The 24,244-nt window shown below is 42.4% G+C and overlaps 1 protein-coding gene across 8 annotated transcripts in view; it reads left to right on the top strand.

The window, feature by feature from the left end:
* Nucleotides 1-682: 682 nt before the first annotated feature.
* The window catches only part of setd5 (SET domain containing 5), a 49,198-nt gene continuing 25,636 nt past the window's right edge, over nt 683-24,244 (top strand). For 5 of the 8 annotated variants that reach the window (XM_050036917.1, XM_050036919.1, XM_050036915.1 and 2 more), the window contains exon 1: nt 685-1,157. The gene's annotated coding sequence lies outside the window, so the exon portion shown is untranslated. Of the gene's footprint in view, nt 1,158-3,784; nt 4,172-24,244 lie in introns of all 8 variants that reach the window. The other 3 variants (XM_050036914.1, XM_050036912.1, XM_050036913.1) reach the window with 2 other exon arrangements.

Raw genomic sequence — 24,244 nt, 5'->3', positions numbered from 1 at the left:
TCGTTGTGGCGGTAACTTTTTCTGTGTCTGCAAAGTGTGGGAATAGACTGCTATCGGCAGCAGGGACGGGAGTAGGAGGGACCAGTGATAAGTAGATGCAACCCAGGAGCACTGGTCAATTTTCCTGTCCAACCCCTTACCAGATGCTACCAGAGCAACACCTCATACTCCATTCATCTGACATACCGGTAGGTGGGGCTGACCCAGTGGGCTAACCCTGCCTCTGGTGTCCCTGGAACTGGGCCCCAGAGACCCCGTGTAGCTAACGCTTGCTATGTATTGGTATGAAAGCTCCTTCCACGTTAAGTAGATGACTGTAACCCTGAAATAAAAAGCATTAATCCCACTAACGAATTCAAATTAATTCCATGGACTTTGAGTTTAATAACGAGCATTTCCCGGAACTTTGAAGGTACAGATCCGCTGTTGGGTGTCAAATTGTCTCCAAAATCCAGCCACTCTCCCTCGCTCTCCTTCTTGAACGCCACCAGTACACACATCATAATGGAAGAGAAATTTCGCACCCCTCCTCTAAGCTGTGCCCGCCCTCTTTGACGTAGTTGACGGCAGAAAAAAAACCTCTACGCTGTAATTTACCGAAGACTTCATGACTAACACATTGCTGTCCAATCATCGGTGAGAGGCGGGACATCGCAGCAAGGGCCGCCCAAGGAGAGAGCCCCTGCACTGTCGCCAGGGAAACCCCGTGGCGTGGTTGTGTGTCAGTTTCGCTGGGACCCGCGGTCGATGCCGGTGAGGAGGGGGATGGGCGCCTCTGCGAATGTAAGGACCCGAGACAGAATCAGAGCCCTGTATCACATACAGCAGCATATACCCCATTATAAATAGCGACTGTATATATACAATACACTTAAATACATGGATTTATCCACCGGGGATCTATAATAGACACTCAATGGATGCAGTGCACCTGAACAGGACAGGGAATTTAACTTTCCGCCTATGCGTGGGAGACACTGAGAAGTTTGTTTCCTACCCCTGGAGAGGGAGCTACTTTTAAGGGCAAAGGATACAGGAGACTCCGAGGCCGACTTACAGGCCTACTGGTCTGGTTGGATTCGATGTTGGGATACTCTAAGGACTTCCCATTGTACATGCATCTGCCTCGTTTGTTCAAGTTTGGAATGCCTCTTTAGGTGAGTACTTTAAATCTGTGTTAATTGTTAATTTCACCCTCTATAAATGAAGGCAGTAATATAAATATAACAGACACGTACTGGTCATGTTTTCAGTTAACCAAACGTAGCTATGAAGCTAACCAACTTAGCTAACTACTGAGCGTCCACTTAAGTTTATTAGAACAAGTTAGTTGCCCCCACTATCTTTACACTTTTAAGTGGCTTGATTTGCTGGCTCAAAAAACTCCCCATGTTGATGGCGTGCCTTGCAGGGCTGCTCTTAGCTGTGTCTGGACTGGTCTTCCATGACTTTTTGATCAGCTCCTCGTGTTGTTTATGATAGCCAGCTTGTTATTGTGGGAATCCATTACATTACTACCTCTCTAATGGCCACTGTTACATTATTTCGACCGACCATGTCCGCAAAGCTCTCAGCACTATTCTGCAAGTTTTCAGGAGTTTTACTCGTGCAACGTTTAGTCCATCAGGGGTGTCCTCAGTTCAGTTTTTTTCTCAGTTTTAATACCAGGAGCAAACCAGTCAGCAAACAGTTGGTTGTGGATATAACGTTATATTATCAATTTGAAAAACTATGTTTTGCCCGAGCCCACTAAGCTTCAAAGTGGTGTCGTTTTTAAAGCATTAATAAATAAATCTTGGTTTGTTGAGCAAGTTTCTATAATGTGTTTCCGCAGAGGCTCAACATACCCTAACGTTACACGGTCAAAACAACACTAGCAGCACATAATAGGTAACGTTACTTCAATCGCGTTTGTTGCATAGCTGTTATTAGGTTAAAATTGAGAGGGGAATAACGTTAGACCTGCATCCCATCTTTTGGGCAAGGAAGTTAAGAACCAGACCGCGCAAGGTAATATGCAAACTTGTTTTGTTAGAACCTAAAACCCCTTTTTGTATTCTTCTTTTGACATCAATATGTTAAATGGAGTTCTGGGACCACGAAACTGTCGAATTATATAAAAGTTATCCATGACACAACTTGCAATTTGATCATTATGTGCGACTCATGTTAGCTAAGCAACCAGCTGCTGTGTTGGTTAACGTTAGCAGACGATCCATAGGCAACAAATGCTATATTAGCCTTTTAGCTAACTTTTTGGATGTTTTCCAGTTGATTGTGTCCTTATTTTGAACCACTACGTTACAACACACAGCATGAACCTTTCGCTATGTATAGTTACACCTTAAGACGAATGTGTAAGATGAACTCATATCTGCAGTGATATTCTAGACTAATACGTTTGATTTTATAAAAAAAAATATGGTGTCTGCATCATGGTGGTGTTTGGCTACATCATGTTAATGCAATTGTCTTTGGCAACATTCCTAACTTAGCTCAGGCGTGTGAATCAAGCTGAAAGCTCGGTTGTGCGTTCCCTGTTTGTGCCTGTTATTTTTTCCCTGTGTGTATGAGAGAGAGAAGGGAAGCCAGCAACCAGAAAACCAGATCTGTTGGGTAGTGACTTGCTCCTCTTCACCTCCCCCACCTACCAACCCCCAGCCTCGGTGGCGGTTAGGAGAAATGGGTGGTATTTAAGAGGGGAGCTCTTGTTTCCTTTTTTAGCCTCCATTTTTTTATGTCAACGTGTGAGTAAGTGCGAGTAGCATTGTTGAGTCGGAATGTAGCAATCACAACTTTCGACCAAGTTAGCGACCTCGTAGCTGTTATGATTTTAACGACTATTGCGTAGCCTGATGAGTCGCATCTTTTCCTGTTTATGAGAGAGTGATGCCTTAAATCGTCAGCTCTATTTGAGGCGATTTCAGGAAATCAAGACTTCTCACGATTAAGCTCCTCTGTGTCATTTGCACAGTATAGTTGGTAATAATTTTTAGATAAAATGAAACCCATTGAGGACTGCGAGATAGCGACAACCGCCGGTAGTTAACAAGTGATACTTGGAAATGCCTGATAGATTAATAGCGACATTTCCCGCGTGTAGGTTATGTTTTCGTGTGGCTTTATAATTATTAGGACCCCGCGTTTTCGGAGCATAAATGGCTGCCCTAACCGTCGCCTGAGTAGCTGTGCTCCACTCAGCTGCACCACGTCGTCTCGCATTGTGCTGCTGCTGCCGGAGTCCGGGGTAGTGGACAGAGCAAGCACATAGAAAGACGTTATTTTGCTCTACCGGGACATGGTTAGGTCAAATAATGTGCTGCCGGATGGCTGACTACCTCCTGGCTGGGATTATTGTGTCTGAGCTGACATAACTTCAGATGCTTATACTTTACATTTTCTACCCCGTCAGAAACGTTTTCAGGTTGAATGCTTTAATATCACATCATCTGGTGAGAGTACTGATGAACTCAACACTGAAAGTACTGCTCAGTCATCGAGTATATTCCAACCAAACATGTTTAAAAATCCACGCAATGCTAAATTGATTTGAGATTGAAAAAATGTGTTTATGGCTTTAAGTAATCTTGTGTTTTACTGAGCTGTTGTTGACCTTGCTTTGTGAGTACAAAGATTACACCCGTGCCCTGCTGGGGGTGTTCAGCCAGCACCAAGTATTTGGATTGATCTTGATGCCTGTTGGAAGCCAGATTGCAGTGCGCTGAGCCTTGTTTTCATTGGTTGCGACTGACATTCTCTGAATATGTTTCACATCTTTTAATAGACTGCGTGGGCTGCAGCTTGCAAACCTGGCCTCTCAGAACCATAGGAAAGACAGGCCCCTCCAGCACTCCCCCTGACCCTGGCCTGCATTCTTAACTCAACCTGCCACCCTGGGAAAGCTAAGAATGAACTGCTTGGCTGTTTGTTGCTGCTCTGTCGTGAATTGACCCGCCATGTTGGTTTTCCAGGCCTTTCAAGCAGCTTCAGATTGTGTGTTGGAGTGAGATGCATGTGTTAGGGGTGTTGAGTTACAACAATTGGTGAAAGAGGACTGCCTACAGGAGTACCACTGTACTCGTGTGTGTGGATCTGTCTGCAGGATGAACCCTTCTTTCCCAATATGGGCCTCTGAAACGTTGCGGATCTGAGGAATGTGCAGACATGCAAGGTTAGCCCAGTCCAGAGTTTTTTTGTTTACTAAGGAAATAAAGTCTGTGTCTCTAATTCACATTCACAGAGTGGCTACAAACCAAGAAATTTAACCATTTCGTGACATGCCCTTGAAAACATAATTAGAATGTGTGAGCGCTGTGTTCTGATCAGTCTTGATCATACTCTGCACAGAATTTAAACCCTGATTTGTGTGTGTGCTTGCTTGTACAAGAAGGAGTGAAGCAGGTTATTGGCCCATTTCCAAAAGAAGAAGACAGGATTCTGTCTCGATGCAGACAGTTGGAGAGGAGGGAGCAGGGGGTGTTGCTGTGAGGAATAGGGGGGGGGGGGAACCCTGTCCTTTTAGCTCTCCATTTGCATGCTGATGACACTCTGTATCATTACATGGAGGGCAGGTGTAGCTATTGATATGTAAATAAGGTTTAGTGTGTGTTGTGCCTATGTGATCAAGTCAACCAAGCCAGTGTTGTGGATTTACACCTCTGTGAAAGCAAAAATGTTAAATTCAAGGAGTGAGAAGCAATTGTTTGGATTTTGTCTCTAAATTGAAGTTTGACCACGCTGCTTTCTTATTAGCGTGTAGCAACTGAAGCGTCTCTTGTTTTTAAAGACAAGTCAATTCTTTGATTGATGTAGGCTAGATGGTTTTTCTTATTTCATCTGTTGTTGAGAGAGACTGACTTCAGATACTTTCTGCCTTTCCTTTTTAATTTCGGGGACAGATACAGCAATAGGCCATCTACCTTCTCTGCTCCGTACCTTCCTCTCTGCAGCTGCTGTGTGTTGTGTGGCCTGCCGCTTTGCACAACGGGGTTAAAAACAAGTCGCTCTGACGCCTGCCTCATCGGTGCATTCCTATTGGCGCAGGAGCTCTGGAGCTGCTCCAATGGGGCGCAGCATTTCCTCTGCGTTGGGGGAGCGGTGTTGCAGAGGGCTGTGCTGGTTAATTCTGTTCCGTGCTGAGAAGCAATGCTTCTTGGGAGAATAATGGAGGAGGAGGAGGCTGGGGGAAAATAACAAGGCCGAAAGGGGGGTGAGGCAGGCAATCTACGTAATCATCTCTCTCTCTCTCTCTCTCTCTCTCTCTCTCTCTCTCTCTCTCTCTCTCATGTTCTTGTTTTAATGCACCCTTATGTTTTGTCCTTTATTTCCTTTTCTTTCTCTCACTGTCACATTTTCTTGTGATACTTGGCTGAGCGCATAGCAGGGAAAAAGCTCACCAATATTCAGAGGTGTCTGTCAACCTTTTGAACTGCAGGCAGCCATTTTAGGCTTCACCACATCAACCCTCCTCTCTCTTTCCTTTCCCACCCTTTCCCCCGGTTGTATGCGTCTCTTTCTTTCATGTAACTCAGGGCACCAAAGAATGGTTGATTAAAAATACTTTGTGTGAGGTGAAACCAAAATTGCAAAAGCAACAAGCACATTTCCAAGTGTGTTTGCTCAGAGGGTGTTGTCAGAGAGAGAGAGAGAGAGAGAGAGAGAGAGAGAGAGAGAGAGAGAGAGAGAGAGAGAGGAGCTGGGCAGAGGGAAAACAACCAAGAGAGCATTTGCACCAAAGCCGAGCCACTCAACACCAACTCGCTCACAGCTGCCCTATTTTGTAATGCACAGCAGCAGTGCTAAAAACAAAAGGGGAAACGAATGGCTGGTGCCAGGTTTTTCCAGTTCACAAGGGCCTTGCTCTGTCACCTTGAGCAAATGGCTCCTGTTGGGAAGAATGAGGTGGGAGTTTTTGTTTTCTTTTTTGTAAACGTGGCCATTCAGTCATGCTTTACAAAACAGGTTTTGCCTGAACAAAAAAAACAACAACCACAAAACAGTGAGAGTGGGACAATTAAAGCCCTTTAGGAGGGCAAAATGGCTGCCAATCCTCAGTGATTTTACTTAGCGAGACACCTTGCATTGGCTAGTCACACATATGTGCTGGGCTGCAAATGTTGTTGCAAGGTGGAGCCAGGGCAAGCCCTCGCCTCGCTCTGGATAAGACTGTCGGCCAAAAGAGGAAATGGAAATGTCATGTAAATGTGTTTGTCATGCAGTGAGATCACGTGTGAGACACAGAGGGTGTCTCTGGTTTATGTTATGCCAGAGCCCGAGCTTATCTAACAACAAGATGGCTGTTTTGGACTTCATGCCTCTGCGAGACTACTACTTGGAAAACATCCCTCCCCACATTTGGGAGTAGGCATGGCTTACAGGGAATACTGCCATTGTGAAGACTGAGTGTCCTTTCATCCAAAGCTCTTTAAATAAAACAATCTCAGATGCACAACAGCAAAGATTTAGGGTTATGTTTTTTACTTCGATACCTCTGTTGTTTAAATTCGTTTTTAAGTTTGCTGCTGTCATGGTCAGGTATTTATAAAGAGGGCTGATTTATTCTGTAGAAGTGGTGTTCGTCCAGCTTCAGAGGGAAAAAGGAAATCGAAGCAGATCAGAAAAAGGTAGCGAAGCAGGCAGCAGTCGTTTTGTGTAGCCCTTTCTTATTTCCTCCTTTAGGTTACTGAACCTCAAACGGACAGTGGTCGGCTTGTTTGCCTTGAAACAGATGATTGATTTTGTGTCACGCCGGCCCTGCTGTCGACTGCTTGCTCCCCCACCCCTCTTATAGCACCTTCTTGGCCTTTGTTCTTCATTGTGTGTCTCTCATCCTGTCTGGTCCTGGTCCATTCAGGCAGCTGGGCATTGCTGTGTTACTGGCGGGCCACACTACACTACCAGGACACTCGACCACTCAGCATGACAACAGCCACATTGCCACTGGAGTTTTTTTTCCCAGTGACGATATACCTCAACCACAGGCCATTTAAAATGTAGTATACATTTCTTACTGCATTGCCAGATGTTTGCATCATTTCTATATATGCATTTTCTATGTGTCATTCCTTTATCCCCACATCTCCATCCTGTGGAGACTAAGCTTTGTCATTTTTCTTTTTGTCTAGTTGCATGAACAGTTGGCTGGTGCCTCAATTTGATCACAGCTTGTTCCAGGAGTGTTTCAGCTGGCTCTGCAGCAGTCATATCTGTTTGAGGTAGCTCTTGTGCTTTGTAATTGTGGTAGAGGCATATGATTGCCCTGCTGTACTGAGAAATGGTTTGTTCCAATGCATCACATAATTGTTTTATTTTGCTTGGTTCAGAGAGTTTCGGAAAGACAACTTGTATAAGGGAGTGATTGAAGCGCTGTTGTAATAGCGCACTGTGTTTTGCTGTGTGGGTGTTTGCGCTTCTTGTTATCTTTGCCTGTCATTTTTTTCTCCTTGGTTTTTGCTCAAACTGTTATGTCACCATGACAATGAAAGCCACCGGGAATCATATTACAATGTACAAATTAACAACATAGATATGTAAATACCTATGCTGAAGCCCACCTTTCTACATTATCATACTACAATCTTGTTAGCCAGCTGCACATTTTCTATTTGTGACGTGATCGAGGCTAGTGAGTATAAAACTAATTTTGGAGTCTCTGAAATCATGTCTTTATGTATGTATGTATGTATGTATGTATGTACGTGTATGTGAGGGTGTGTATGTGTGTGTGGTTTTACCTCTTTGTGATATTGTAAATGTGTTTGGGTGAGTGTGAAATAAGATCTACAATGAGCCTTACTTTCTCCCTGGCCACATATCCCGTTTGTCTTAAAGGCAGGCCCTATTGATCGGCCCGTATTTCATCTTCAATTTCCTCTTGCTGTAGCTCAGTGAGTGCGGCTCGACCTGCGCAGTGCCGGGGAATGGCAGATATATTCATATCCTTCCTACAGTAAGCATGTGTGCGGGGGCAGACTGAGGGGGCTGGTGTAATCTCACTGGACTGGATGTGTTGTGGAGGTTTTGCGAGGCACAGGTGGACACTGTGCGAGCACGGACATGCTGTTCAAAGCCAAACTGTGCATGTATGTTCATGTATGTGTGACCCTTCTGGCGGTCTCCTTGAGGCTATATGTGGAAATGACATCATGAATAGACCACTTTGCAATGTTGGGCATTGATTTTCACCATCCTGCCAACCGATCAGATGCATAGCCTGCCAGTGTATTCAACATGTTGGTTGCAGTTGTGATGGCTGATTTAAAACTACATGAGCATTGCACAGATTAAGATAAATATTTTAATGCAAATGCAAAGATGCAAGTGACGGGGAGCTTGGCCGCAGTCTTTTTCTGAGTGTGCCAAACTGTATCAAATCCTGTCCTCCTGTGCTTCTTGGGTTGTCCAGAGGCAGCACCTGATGTTTCTGCATCAAGCTTAGAGTGCCCCTGTATTCAGATCTTCATGGTAAATGTATTGATATGGCCCAGGATACACATGGAACTATGTCTGCTTTTCGAGATATGGAGTTAACACGGACTATATATCCGCCCCTCCAGGATGTTGCAATTGTAAGAAATAATGCAGATTCAGCCAATCCCTGTGAATTCTGAACGACTTTGCAATTTTGTCTAATCACTGTAACTTCACAACAAATTTGACTATTTAAAACTGTTAAAATAATTTTATTGTAGAGCTGTGTACAGCATATCGACACTTTAAGCCCCGCTCTCTCTCTCTGTTCATCACAAGACTACTGCTGCTGGACCAGAGCTGTGTGCCTTGGACAGTCACACATACAGTGACAGGGCTAACTGTTAGCATCACATGGCAAATGTCACTGAACATTTTTAATGGGTTTAATGACAGAGTCAAGGTTTTTCGGTGTTGGTGTGAGATAAACGGCTCAATGTCAGATATGTTCAGCCGCTGCAAGGTGTTTGCCCAAGCAGCTATATATGACAAGTATGGATGAGATCGTATGGTGTTGTGTTAGCTTGTGCTAACTGGGCAGAGAGAGCAGGAGGAGAGTGGCTAACGGGGACGTTCCTTCAATAGTGCGTCAAAAGGCAGCAACAGCTGACCCTACCCCACCCCCACCATCAAAAATAGATTCAAATTCCATGGAAAACACTGAATACGAAATAAAATGAGCCGCGAATCCGTGACAGAATCGCAACTATTTTTGCAATTTTCACTTGCCCCTGCAATTCATTATAGAAAAATACCTATTAACATTCCAACATGCAGCGCAATTTTTAGAAAAGCTGTTGTGAAATCATGGATCTCAGGCAGCAACAATCCCCAAACAGCCTGCAAAATCCAGGAGAGACTGATATACAGAATATTATATGGAAGTAAGATAAATTGGATTATATTTACAGAAAGTATGAAGCACATTACCTTTATCGCTAATAAATTAGGAAATCCCACCGAACTGTGAGACAAATATCTTAAATCTGTGATTTTGGGTTGCTGTAAAAAAAAATGTTCACAATGATTATACAACAGCTCCAACCAAGTAATTTGATTAGACATTTCGCCATCTCCGTAATGTTTTCTGTAACTAAGCAACCAGCCGCAGAGGAAATGAAATGCTTCCGGTTTTCATTGGCACGCATATGCCCAGTGTACCTGAATGGTTATGTGAGATGCATTGTCAGGTGTGTCAGTATGGATGGAGATTATTTCTAAAATGGTGTTAAAATGCTCGTGTGTAGGGACATTGTTTTCATTTTACAGTGCTGTGTTAAGAGTAACTCATCACTGGGACTTTCAACTATGCATGTATCATCCCGCTTTATGTGTTTGAAACCATTACTTACATTGACTGTTAATTAGCCTACATTAATGGTTGTTGTTAGAAATGTGCACTGCAAAGAGGAACATTCACAACTCAAATAACATTTGAGTTAAATTATGAATGGTCAATGGTCAGGAGGAAGAAGGGAAAGAAAAGTAATTATGATGTAAATCATTAAATAAACAAACAAATCATAATGTGTTTTTATATATTCTAGTTAACTAATAAAAAGCAATTATAGAACCACTGTCCCTCTTGTGTGATATTGCCTCCTTAAATTTGACTACATACAGACTTAAAATAAAACATTTTTACTGCTTGGACTTTGGAAAAGTTGCAAAATTTAAGTCCCTTATTCATACAATGTGAAATAGCTACATTTCCAAATACTAAGTTCAGCAGAAAACAACAGTAAACTTTAGAGCTAAGTAGCTAAGACTATGTGACATTTTCCTTTGAAATGAAACAGCACATTGTTATCTCTGTAAATCACATTTATCAGTATTAAGTGCAACACACACCGCCGCCATACGCCGCGTGTCAAAACGCCCGCCTCCATTATATTCTATGAAGCAACCCACACTGGCGCCGCGCCGCTCTGCTTCAGCCCACTGCTCTATTTCCAGCGCGGCCGGTGCTCATGGCGGCGCTGCGAGAAAAGCCTTTTATGTACGTTTTGGCCGCCGCAGTATCAACTCCGGTTGTTTGTATTTTTAATAAGACGACTTTGATAAGAAACTCAACCGTGAAATCCAAGTTGTTGTTGCCTCAAAGTTTTTCCCCTTCTTCTTCCGTTACTAGCAGTTGGCAGCCGTTGGCAACTAGTGTAGGTACAGCCACCTAGCGGGCTGGGGTGGGAAATACACGTCGACGGTGCTGGTGTGTGTTGGGGGGCGGCACTTGACGGCCACAGCGCCGCGCCGGTGGCGGTGTGTGTTGCATTTTACAGTTAAAATGGAAAAAAAAATATGAATGTGGTGTGTCTCATGCTGATTTTAGTAGGGAGCACCACTGCTACCAGTGGAAAAAGTTAGTCTGAAGCCCTGCAGTTGCACGAAAGGAATGAATTAACACTGCAACAGTTTCTAACTCTCCTACTGCAATATTATAGAGGGTGAGATATGTCTTCAATGTTACCTGAAGTTGAAACAACAAGTAAACTGAGTTCGTACTCAGTATTCTTATTTGTTTAAGTGAATCTTTTCGTCAGTAGGTGCTGGTTACATGTTGCATTTCTTTTGCAAGGCTGCATTTCAAGTGAGAATTCAAATAACATATCCACGGACACATGTAACTATTCATTACTGGTGCATTTGTGATGTTCCCCAATCCAGACATGTTATAGTTTTTGTGTATTATGTAATAGGGTTCTGTTCCATATCAAAACATTGCATGTATTTATTACCCCTTTTGTACTGCCTCCTCAAGGTGGAAATTCTAATGCCAATATGCCACCTGGCCTTTGTGTATGAAAGGTTAAAATTACGGAATGGGAGACAGAGCTTTCTGAGAGACTAGGGCTGCTCGATTAATCGATTTTTAATCTAGATTACGATTTGGGCTTTCAGCGATTATCAAAACAAAATAATCGACATAAAACGATTATGCGCTTCTTGTCACTTTACTCTCGTTGTCTTGTGTTGCAAATCAAATGCACCCGGCTGTGCATGCGCAATACTCCCCCTTCCCCTCCTCTCCTCTGTTTCCACGAGCCAGTCAAGTAGGTGAACTACGAATAATGCGAGGGGCAGGTGATCGTGGAAGATTTCAAAAACAGCATGCAGAAAATGGCAGAGGGAGAGCGAGAGAGGTTGGTGTGTGTGTGCGCGTGTTCGTGTGTGTGTGTGTGCGCGTGTGTGTGTGCACGTGTGTGTGTGTGCACGTGTGTGTCTGTGTGTGTAAACAATTTAAGTCATTACATGCGCCGCATAATCATTTGCATAATCGTGATTTCGATTTTGACCAAAATAATCGTGATTATGATTTTTTCCATAATCGAGCAGCCCTACTATGGACAGGACCCGCTGCCAGAATATTTAAAAAGCAGTTGGTAGCAGTTAGCAGATAATGCAAACAGAAAGAATGATGGCCAAAAATGTCCATAAATTGGTATAACAATGGGATCCAGGAGCTCCTTACCCTCCGAATAGAAGATGAGATCAGCAGCCATATAACAGGGACAGTAAACGATTGTTATTGCCATGTTAATGCCATCATTATTGTTTAGAAAGTGCTGCCGATGCGTATGTTAATTGTCACACTAGAGGTTGACATTGTGCTACACGTCATGCCTGTCATACCTCTTTTGCCTCCAAATGCCGGTATGCTATCTAAGCTAATCACATTGAAGTGGAATAATGTCACTGTTGTTTGGCTCTGCATAAAAATGCAAAGGCAGCATAAAGAGGGGACTTTGAAGCGGCTCTATAGCATGATCTAAGTGTAAAAAGGGGCTGATGTCATCTGGTCAGTCACTTTGATCGCATGCATGGTAGATGAAGACATTTGAAAGGTGCAGTAGGAGTGGAAATGCACCCAAAATTTAGATAGTGTGTGCTGTTCCATGTTCAAACATTGTCTCCCCTGTGATTATTGTCTGTGCAGTCATCCTCAGTGTAGTAGTTCCACAATAAAACTTGGACGCAAAGAATTTTAATAAAAGCATTTCTTTATAACCCAAATTATGAATGCTTCTCAAATCTTACAAGATCCTGAGCTGGCACATTTCTAGGACCCCTACCATTAGATGGAATGTCAACTCTGTTCCCATTGGAAACACTGTGCATGCTAGCTAGAACTTTATAAACCAGTGGTATGTGGTGGTTGTATTTGTCAGCTTGTGTTGAGGTTTTTGTACATTAGTGGTATTAACAAATGGAAAATGCTTTAAATGAGTATTTAAAGGAATAGAGCCAAGCTAGCTGTTTCCCCCTGTTTCCAGTCTTTGTGCTAAGCCAAGCTAACTGGTTTCTGGCTATAACTTCATATTTGAGACATGCATGTGAGCATGGTATTTATCTTCTCATCTAACTCTTGGCAAGTTAAGTGGATATGGGTGATTCTCCAATCTGTTGCTTTAAGTTGAATGTAGAATAGAGCAGTGTAGACCAGATGTATCTATCTTAATGTCCGAATGCCCAGTGAGGTCACTGAACTAGTGGTGGAAAATATTGAGTGACAAGCCGCCTTTGGCTTTTCTCCCTTTGTCAGTCGCTTTAACCTTTGAAATTTCCCTTTGCAGAACTGCTCTTCAAGCTTACTGTGAATGATTGTGCTCATGTACATGCTGCCATTTCATTTACTCCTTTGACTTCATAGGAGTGTGTGTAAAGGTTTAGCTGAATTGCTACAGTGAGTGTAAGGGTTCAAGGACATTAAGATTGTGTGTTTTGGACTCATTCCTGTGTAGCTTTGACTTTATGTTTAGGGCTGTTGTCTCGAGAGAATAAATCAACTCTGAAGCTCAGTTCAATTGCAGTCTGAAGCAGGTTTTCCTCTTCCACACATTGAGTGTATTTACATGGACATGAGTATGCCAGTTATGACTGGCTTTTGAGGTACCCTGTTTTTGTGTTTGAGCGCATAAAAATCATATCTTGATTACAGAAACTTGGATAAGCCCTGATCCCATGTAGGAGAAACCTGAATATGCCAGCTGGAGTACTTGGGAAGAAACGGGGATACTGTTGCATGTCTTAAAGGCTGCACTACAGTGAAGTGATGTGATTTTGTGAACTAACCATACTGTTCTAGCCTAGTGATGGGCGGTGTCTGCAAAAATTTGTGTCGTGTTGTTTTTTTGTTTTGTTTTGTTTTGTTTGTTTGTTTTTAAGATTTTGGTGGTTTCACAGCATATGTCTTTTGTTTTTTTCCCCATGAGTGGGCCTTTTATATAGGTTCATAGTTGCCAATTTTACTGTCAAGTAGGGATGTCCCGATGAGATTTTTTTTGCATCCGATCCGATACTGACTCCATTACTTTGAAACCAAGTCCGATACAGAGTCCGATCCGATACTTTGCAAAGCATTAAGAAAAAAAAAATGCATCCAAGTTGTCCCATAAGGTTTGTTTTTATTTAAATAGTATCCAAAAAGCTTATCGTTGGTTCAACAGCACACGGGGTTCACTTATAGCCTCTCTTTGGCGTTTGAGCAGCTTTATAAAACTCTTGAACATATAATGGCTCCTTAATTAGCAAGTTGACTTTACATAGACGGCATATCTTTTCTATTTCTCCTGACATTGTGTTGTTTGGTTTGTTCACCGCTCCGCGACATGCGCGTTAAGGCCCGAACATACTCGGGCGGAACATACGCGGAACGGATTCCGCGGAGGTCCGCGCGGACTCAAAGCGGACGTCCGCAAGCCCTGTGCGCGCAAAGCTCAGATTTTACGACCGCGCGGACTCCGCTCCGCGCACCAGTGACTGCTCGGCATGTATTTTTCACATCGCGGGGATTTTTCACGGACATTTTTACAGGAAACTACAACGCGGAAGTGCGCTCGACTATGAAAGCCCGAATGACTGCGGACATTCCTCGCGGAGTCCGCTCCGCTTATAGTACGCCCGAGTATGCTTGTGTCGAGCGGGCGGAGGCGTTGATCCCCCCTCCGCTCTCTCACTAAGCAGCCTCCCTCTGTCTCCTCTCACTCAGCCTCGATCTCGTCAGCATGCTCCACACACGCGCTGTCTCCCCCCCACACCTCGCGATTGCATAGTCATTTAAAAAAAGACATCGTGAAACAACCCTTCTTGCATAATATACAGTTGCAGAAAGTAAGTAATTTTTAATGTTCAAACTGCAGCATAGGGCTTTACAGCATACGACATCCCTCTGTCCTTAGGACCCTCACAGGGGATAAGGAAAAACTCCCCAAAAAACCCTTTAACAGGGGAAAAAAACAGTAGAAACCACAGGAAGAGCAACTGAGGAGGGATCCCTCTTCCAGGACGGACAGACCTGCAATAGATGTCGTACAGAACAGATCAGCATAATAAATGAACAGTAATCCGTATGACACAATGAGACAGAGAGAGAGAGAGAGACAGAGAAAGAGACAGAGACAGAGAGAGATGCAGGACAGACGGTAATGAAAGTAGCTTACAACAACATTAATGAAAGTAATAATATTATAATTATAATTCTGGCTACTGTGGAACAATATGTTGAAATTATATATTAATATCTGATAGTATACATATGTGACAATAATCATTTGTGTATAATAACAGTAGAAGTATGACTAATGAAAACAGCAGCAGCATCAGGAGGCATCTAGCAGGACCACATCAAAATGTTCTGTTATTTTATATACGCTTGACAGTAGAATAACGCTACTACAAACCTATATTCAAAGTATTTCAACAGATATTCCTCGAATGTTCTGTTGAACAAGTAGGAAACATGCCTAATATTAATTAACATTATGTTATGAAATATTTTTGCATTAGTAAGATATACCTAGAATCCAGTTATTTAATCATTGCTCTGAATCCATCTTTCTCAATTGTCTATAGCAGAACCATGTCCTTACAAAGCTGTATTGTTATTGCGTCCATAGTGTCGCCCCAACACTTGCTTTTCTATCATATGTTGCACCTTGAGCAAATACCGCTTAAAGCGGTGTCTGACCCTTTGGTTTCACTGGCATTACAGACAGCCTTAAATCCCACCACTGTCATCAGTATTTCAACTCACATTTTCTCCTGGGGTGATGATGAAATAAGTTCCTAGCATTACCACCACTGGCAACAACAGCGTCCCAACAAACTAATGTTGTGTTGGATCTTCTAAAAAAAAATAAATGAATCCACACAACAGATACAGTTCCTCTCTTGGGCACAAGTTGTGATGCATCTCTGGTCTTTTTCTTTATCCTCCATCTCTCTTTTCTGTTGTTTTTTTTGTTTTTTTAACATACTGCGATGGAGCTTCTCCCAGCTGTTAACAGACTGTTGGCATTATGCTACTGGCTAGCTAGTGAGCTGTAACCACAACCCAGCAAGTCGATCCATGATGTATTTCTGTAAATGTACTATTATTAGTGTGACAAATTATTTATGTCACACATTATTGTGTGCCATGGTGTTTTTCCTTGTTACAGAGTTAGTGTGGGTTTAATTGTTGTTATAAATGTATAATCTTATTAAGAAGGGCACACAGCTAATAAGGGTCCCCTCTCCCTTTTAATACAGTGTGCTCTGACTGTAGTGCTTTCAACTGTCTGAAGGACTTCCCCAGCAATAGCTTAAACTATGTGACAGTATGGCAGTGTATAAAAAGCGGTATACCGCCCAGCACTATAAACCTAGCCGTTCTATCATTTGCCTTTTACCAATTTAGTCGTAATGTTTCATTGTGTAAATATTTTGTGAACCCTACAACCCTACAGTATTGCCACAATATAGATATTGAAGCTTTTGATAAAAAAAATATTCTAATAATTGATTTTTTTCCATACTGCCCTGCCCTAGCATGTAGACACCTTATCCACGTTTCTGAGTGCTTTTGACTACCTGCACAGCTGCAGCTTCAGCCAAGCGACATAACATAAATACAAATAATGGCAGCGGCAAAAGCATCTCACTTCTGAAACAGCTTTGTTTTCGGTGATGAAAGAGGCTGCGTACCCACTGCTCGTCTGTCCTGTACAGTGGTAATGACACTGACACTGGTCAAACTGGAGGAAAGTATTGAAAGAGTAGCATAGCTCCTTTCAGGAAAAGCTTAGGGTTGGCAGAGCGAGCGAGAGAGAGACTGATGGTGGAAGCATTCACAGCAGACAGCCGTTGAAGACTGTAGCAGCGGTAGTAAATATACAGTGTAGATTTTAGTATTTCCTGTCGCTCTCATCACAAATTGCTGGTTTGTTTTCGTAAAAATCGCAGGCACAAATACACTGCACTAATCAGTAACCAGGATACTAGTATTTATCATGGATACTGGAATATAAATGACTAGATTACTCTGTGTTTCATGTAAACATCAAACCCTGAATATGCACAAAATCAGGATAAGCCTCTTAAATGGCTTACTTAATGTCCATGTTAACACCATTATAGTGATTTTGGTGTTACCCCTGTATTTGTGCACGTCCTTGCAAGGCCAGAATTATTTTATTTATTTATTGCCAAAAATAACACCAAATTCATCATTTATTTGAAAATCAATGATACAGGAGAGCAGCTGAGCAGAGGAAAGGAGGGGCCGGTGAAGTGAACGAAGTCGAAGTGAACTCGAGTTGGCAACAACTTGTTACATATGTGCAATAAAAGCAAGTGCCATGGGCTTCAGCTAATAATGAAATATACTATTATTATTATAATAGTGACTAGCAAACCAAATTTTTTGTCTATAAACGTTGATAGTTATTGAGGCAAATTTAATACATTTGTGAAGTGTTCCTTTTGTTAAGCCATGTGTTGTGTATGTTAGTGGAGTCAGTTTTCTCATTGACAATAATAACAGGGCTGTCCTCTGAAAGTTAGAGATTGACAAGCAAACGATTAAAAGAAGTGCTCAACTTACAGTGTGCTGTGCAGTGTAATTCTGGGGACATTTTGGTGCCCGGATTTAGCTGCAGAATGAGGGCTCTTGACTTTCACCCTACTCTTTGGTACAAACAGCTGCGGACACAATGCAGCGGCAGGGAAGAGGAGAAACAGCCACGCCAATGTAGCGACGTCTGGCACTGTTTTGCACCTTCTGATACTGTGTGTGTGTGTGTGTGTGTGTGTGTGTGTATGTGTGTGTGTGTTATCCTGGCGAAATGTTGTCCAGGTGACACCAATTGAAGCGTGTACTTCCACAGAAGCAGTTATGAATATTTTGCCAGGTGTCTATATGTCTGTCTCTCTTACTTAATATTACTTTATTTTGTTTTATGTATTTTGATTTATGTATTTATTATTGACTGACTGACTGCTAACACAACTAAGCACTCAGTCTACCACCTACCACTAAAGCTTAACTCACAAAAACACCAAGTAGGCACGATAGGATGTTGTTCACTACCAAGCCTCTTTGTAACCCGTATCAACAATGTTACCTTCATGTCACCTGTTCTGCTGAATTTAGCAGACTACTTAACAGACACCCAGCTGTCCTGCTGTTATTACAGACATGTGAACTAACCAACATCAGAACTTTTTGGGCGCTACATAGTGGAAGATTTCACACATATAATTCAGACACTTAAATAAAAATTTGCAAAGTAAATACTGCAGTAGGCTACACAGAGGGAATGATTTTAGATGCAGCTCAGATATCATGTCTGATTCAGCTTCTATGCCACTCTTTCACTAAGCTGCTTTTTGTGAAGCACCCTTTGAGCAGTTGTTTTGTGTTTTTTTTTTTATTGTTATGTAATTACATAGAGTTGTGTTTTCCTGTTAACCTAATTACATCTGAATCATAGGTATATCAACATAATATTGTATAAACATGGTGGGCTCTCTATAGATGCTGTACCTGCATGTGCACGACTTGTTTTTCAGCATGTTAGTTAACACCTACAAAACTTGCTGTGCTAAAGTGTGTTTGGACATGGTGTGGCATTTTGTATGTCCATGTCTTTGACCTGCTGTGCATATGCTTTAATGGTTGGAATTGTTTGTCCTGCTCTATCTGAATTACATTCGCTATATTACCCCAGAGACACATTTTGATATTAAAGGATAATCACACAGCTTATTTTAGGTCAGTACAATGCACGTCTGCCAGTGCTTAACAATGTCGGAATGCTAGAGTGTTTAACAAAAAAACAAAGAACAGGGGAGAGAGTTACGTGAGGGATGATGAGAGAGAGAGAGAGAAAGAGAGAGGGTCTTCTTTGCTGTTCATTTTGTGTGTTTGTCCCTCCCCCTTGGTCTTGTCTCCAAAATGGCCTCTGTTCTAGTGGAAGTGAAAAGACTTTGTTGAGCCTGCTGGTAATTTGAGCCCGGTATTCATGGCCAGAGGAACGAACAAGGAAGGGAGGGAGGTGGTGGGGGAGGAGGAGGAGGGAGCGAGGTAAAGAAAGGCTTTCCTTCTTCGTATGGAATTTACCTCCCTAGCTCACCGTCTGGTTCTTTTGGAGGAGGCCCAAATAGTGACTCCCTTTGTGAGTTAGGTAGGAGGGAGGTGGCTATTTTTGTGAAGCAGCGTTCATAGGGATAAAAGAAAAAGGCTGTGGATGGGACAACATGGCATCCACTCTATGCCATCATGTCTAAGTATGTTAAAACTCATGTTACCCCTTCATGCCCCATTTAATGCTGTTCTTTTCTCAATGTATTTAATGAGTCATGCTGAAAGAGGAACAGTCCTTGAATAATCAAAACCTGAAAAACTCTTTCCTGAAACAAAAATCTGCCATCAGTATCTTTCTCTGAATGTCCTCACCTGCATGTGTCTATTTTCATTGAGATTTAGCAGAATGTTCTGCCTCTGCGACCAAAAATCTAGCTGACATTTCTTGTTGCTACCTACCAGTGTGTGTATCCAGCTGGATGGGGTTGACATTCTCTGTTTGACAGTGAGCACAGTTGAACTGACCTTGACATTATTGAAAGTCCCCAGCCTTGCTGTGGTTGCCCTGGTGCTGGAGAGTGAGGGTAACAGTCGCTGTAGCCAGGGGACCACCACAGAAATGTCATGCATCCTGTCGCTGCGGCTCTAGTAAACTGGCTATGTTTGATTGTTGGGGTTATTTATTTGTTGTGTGAGATGCTTTGCTTTTTCGGAAATGTGTAGTGGTGAATCCGATCAGGTAACGTATTTGCATGTGTTTGCCCGGGGGATGACCTTGCTATTAGCCAAATCCTCTCCTCAGCGTGTGAACGGAGCACAGGAGGGCCTGTTCCTCTTACAGCAGCCGTGGCTGCTGTCTCTGGCTCTGCGTCTGACTGGGTGAGAGAGGGAGGTGGGGAGGACAGGGAGGAAGAGAGAGCGATGAGAGCAGAGAAGTGTGGGTCAGTGTTTCAGCAGAGTGTGGTCACATGACAGGAGGGCCGGGCCTCATGTTGGATGACTCACCCCTCCAGGAGTCTGGGAGGAAGGCGCCTCCTGCTGGTTCCCTTTATTAGTGCATGTTAATGGCAGGCTCAGTGTAAGCAAAGCTGTAAAGCCCCTGATTGTTTTTCTGCTCTTTGAATAGCCTCCTCTCAATGCTGGAAGTCTCTGTGTGGACGAGAGACATGCCTATCACACCATGTCCATATCCAGTTATCATTTCAGACACAGGCATATCAAAGCTTTCTGTTGCTTCTCACATAAAAGCCTTAATTGTCACCATGAGTCAGCAAATTTGGTTCTTCATTAGGCATGTAAGAATGGTTTCCCCATGTTCAACTGAGACAGTTGTTGTGATCTCTAATAAAGGAGCCCTACTTATATGTAACAGTGCTTCCATTTCTGAACAGGCCATCATTTTCTGTCAGTCATTTACTAGTCCGTGAATTGTGTCCGTCTAGTGACTATTTAATAGGTCGTTTAGGGTTAGAGATGTCAAAATAATGCAGTTCCTGGAATTAGTTAAATAATAGTCAGCAAATTGGACCACAAATATCTACCTTTTGAAATGCTGCCCCTTACTTTCCTCTTGTACCTGTCCCCAAGGTGAAATACTATTGTTGAATAATCTTGTTGATGCTGCTGCTTAGTTCCAAATACATTTGCAGTTTTTTATGGCAACAAACCATTGCGTGTCATTTACCAACCAAAATTAGTGTCAAATAGGATTAGACTGGGTTGCCACTGTAACAGCCAGATATTGTTTCATACTAAATGTAAGAGCATAGCTAACTAGGCATACAACGATTTATCAGCTGCACATTGGTCGCCAGATATTCACCTTGTTAACTGATAACGGCCCACTGGCAAATAAGATGGGAATAATCGATGGCAGTGGCTGATGCGTTACTGTTGTGTCACATCAATTTTGCACAGGCTAAAAAGCAGAGCTTCAGAATAACATCATCCTGTCATCGCAGGAACAATAGAAAACCCGTTTGGGATGAACAGAGATCTTCCCCAGGATGCCGTTTGGATGAGAGGATGCAGTAAACTCACTATTTAGGTGTCAGGAAACACACAAAACTTTTGTCCTTACAGTGCTACATTGTGAACAACAAATCCATGGTGACATCAGCAGGAGGAGACCTAGTTAACGCTAGCAGCCAGTGACCACTAACAGTTAACAGTTAACAGCTAACAGCTAACAAAGGTCGAGCTGAGTTACATTATGGTGCATTCAAGCTCTATTCAGTAAAAATAAGTATTGGGGGAAGGTTAGTTATACAGTCATGTTTTCAAATGTAAACTTGTAGAAACTGGTGGCAAAGATTTCAGCACACTTACATTGATGCAGTGTTTTACATTATTCTTGAGCTGTTGGTCTATCAGACCTTCATCAGAGCATACATGAATCAACAATGGACAGGCAGATTAAGCCTCCTATAGCCTGTGAGATTTTAGCAATCTTATAAGTTAAGTGCAGCTACTACACTGTGCGACATAGATCAAATAAACTCAGGTACAACAGCAAGTTTGATGTATGCAGACCATACAATGACAGTGCCTACTGAATCGCAGGCCACAACATACGATGCAATAGCTTCCCATACAGAGTGTGCAAGGATGCTGCACAGGTTATTACTTCTCTAACTATGAAGCACAACATAGAGGGTCACATTATTAAATAACCTATGTAGTCTGTGTGTGTTTGCTAGCTGCTAGGTTGCTCACCTGGCAGCTGCAACTCCACCGCAATTTCCTTCAATGCTTCATCCTCCTTTATGCGATCATGGTAAGAGCTGGAGGACACATCATACAGGCAAGGCCTCTGCTGCCACAACTCCACAAGGCTTTCCTCTTTGCTGGAAACCCACACATGTCTTTTAGCACGTTTTGCCTCCATGGCGAGCTGCTATCTGTTTGTCTGTTTGGGTTTAGCACCAGTGCGTCATTCATGCTACATCTCTGTTGGTTGGTTAGTTGACATAAGTGGTAACAGCAGTCATACAGTGAGATGGTCATCCCAAATTCTGACACTGTCAGAATTTCATCCCAGGCTGTCTTTGATTGCAAGACTGTGACAACAGTCATCCTTGAACCTCTCTCACTGTGCAACGTTGAACCACCATTTTAGAGCCACAACCAAAGATATTGCTACATTTCTTTCATGTTAGACATCTTTCGTCTGGGACAGCCCAAGTGTACACCGCGTTTAAAAGTAACCAGTCTTAGTCTAATCATTGGCAGTATACAACACACCTGTGCTCCACCTCCTGGGAACTGTAGTTTTGTAGTACTGGATGAAGCACAGTGAGGCATACAAATAAAAGCCATACTTGTTATACAATACCAAAATACAAAAAAGGGGTAGAACACAGTGAATACAGAAAAAAACATGTACAATCAGAAAGCACCATATAATAGTATCAAACAAGTTCATCACATAGTAAACAGGGCTTTAAGGGGAATCAGGTGAAAGCCATCATTAATCAGAGACCCCCAAATGTATAAAAACAAACATCTCAAAGCAAAAGTAGAATTAAGAGCTATGGAGGGGTATCAGAAACCAAAGTCTACAAGAAATCAGAACAGGAAGTACCTCATATAAAAATCCACATTGAGGCCCTAGGCTGAACTGCATCTAAAGTGTCAATCCAAAAAAGCACCCTTTGGCGTATCTTTCTTTGCACATCTCCCCCTCTTGGCAAGTTAGTGTGTTCAATGCACTGGAATGGTTGAGAGGTGTGAAAATTAATTGAAATGACAGGCAACAGAATAGTTAACATCATTGTTTCTGATTGAGCTCTTGTAAAATGTAGTTGTTGTTTTTTTTTGATGAAAAACTTGAATACATGTATTCACAGCAATAGAAAAGAAATATTAAAGAAGGAATAAGTAAATAGTAAAAAGGCTTTTAAAGTTGTTTTTATTTATTTTTAATATGTTTCTAATGTGAAAGAAGGGAGGGTTGCACGATAATTATGGCACGTCATCGGTATAGATGGATATTGGCTTTCAAATTAACTATCAGAATCGGCCAACATGCTTTTTCTTATTTAGCACAATGAATGAATATTACATACATTGAAAAGTATTGTATTTCATGTCTCCATATGCTGGTGGGCCATCATGATAAGAGTATGGACACATGATATGATGTTAATTCCACTACAGAAGAGACTTGATGATCACTAAGATTAGCTAGGAGGAAAAAGTGGATATATCAATATTAGTATCAGTTAATAAGCCAAATAAGTTGTTACATATCGGCATCTTGGACAACAGCAAAAAATCCAATATTGTGCGTCCCTAAAAAAAAGGTTACCGTATATTTCCAAATAGTCGCCCGGTGGCAAATAGCCGCCGGGGCTTTGACCCCATTTTGCGTATTAAACACCGGTCCGATTAAACGCCCGGGCGATTATTTCCTCATTCATTGCCTCACGGCTGTCCCTCCTTGAGGGACTGTTTGCGCTTTTACGCATGGGTCAGTGGTGAAGTGGTGCACATGACTCGTGCGACGGACGGACGGACAGACAGACAGCCACGTATCTAAAACGGGTAATACATCTGGCACATCAAATATCCGTGATCGCCTTGACCCGCGTGCGTAAAAGCGCACACAATTCCGTGTCCTCTCACCGCGGATGCTGTGATTTGATGGCCCGGTACTCATTGTAGCCCACACTTATAAGACCCAATAATAATAATAAGTTACTGCGGACCTATATGCCATGCCTTTTAATAAAATTACCAGAAGAGTTCGCTGAAAAACAGGTAATGTCAGTCTGAATTAATCACGTGCGTCCCCCGGTGAAAATCGCTGACATGCATGGGGAATACAGCTTCTACAGGCTCACCGTAGCTTACTGGCGATATTTTGATGTGGCGGCCTGTAACTGTTGGTTAAATGGCCCATTCGGTTGGTATTCGGATAACTGGGGCTTTACTGCTATAATGCAATAGCACCACCCAGCGGTGAAACCCGTGTTCACGAAAAAAATGACCCACTCTAAATGTTTAGAGATTTTTGTACATGAACTCACCCCTACATTATACAGTATTTTTGCACTAAAAACATACTAGACAGAAACTGTAACCAAATAACGGCCTGGTCCAGGTCAGTGCAAAAAAAAAAAAAAAAAAGCCTTGAGCAAATAGCCCCTGGTTCTTTTAAATGCCTGGGGTCAAAATCGATTTTGTGAAATAAACGCCCGGGCTGCTATTTGGAAAAATACGGTATATGTGTTGTAAAAGCATTTTGTGTTGTAAAAGCATTTTGCTTTGGAGACACTCCAATAAATTCGCCTATACAGTATTGTACCAAATTGGCCTTTGTTTTACTGTGTTTCATACACCGGACCCCTTGGTTATCTTCTTGAAATGAGCTTGTAATTAATTTATTTTCTTTATTTTCTGTGAAGTTAAACACATGACTAATGATAATGA

This window comes from Epinephelus moara, chromosome 24, assembly GCF_006386435.1.
Source record: "Epinephelus moara isolate mb chromosome 24, YSFRI_EMoa_1.0, whole genome shotgun sequence".
Classification (NCBI taxonomy): Eukaryota; Metazoa; Chordata; class Actinopteri; order Perciformes; family Serranidae; genus Epinephelus; species Epinephelus moara.
The sequence above is the reverse complement of the archived record's forward strand: the minus strand, read 5'-3'. Positions and strand labels throughout refer to the sequence as shown.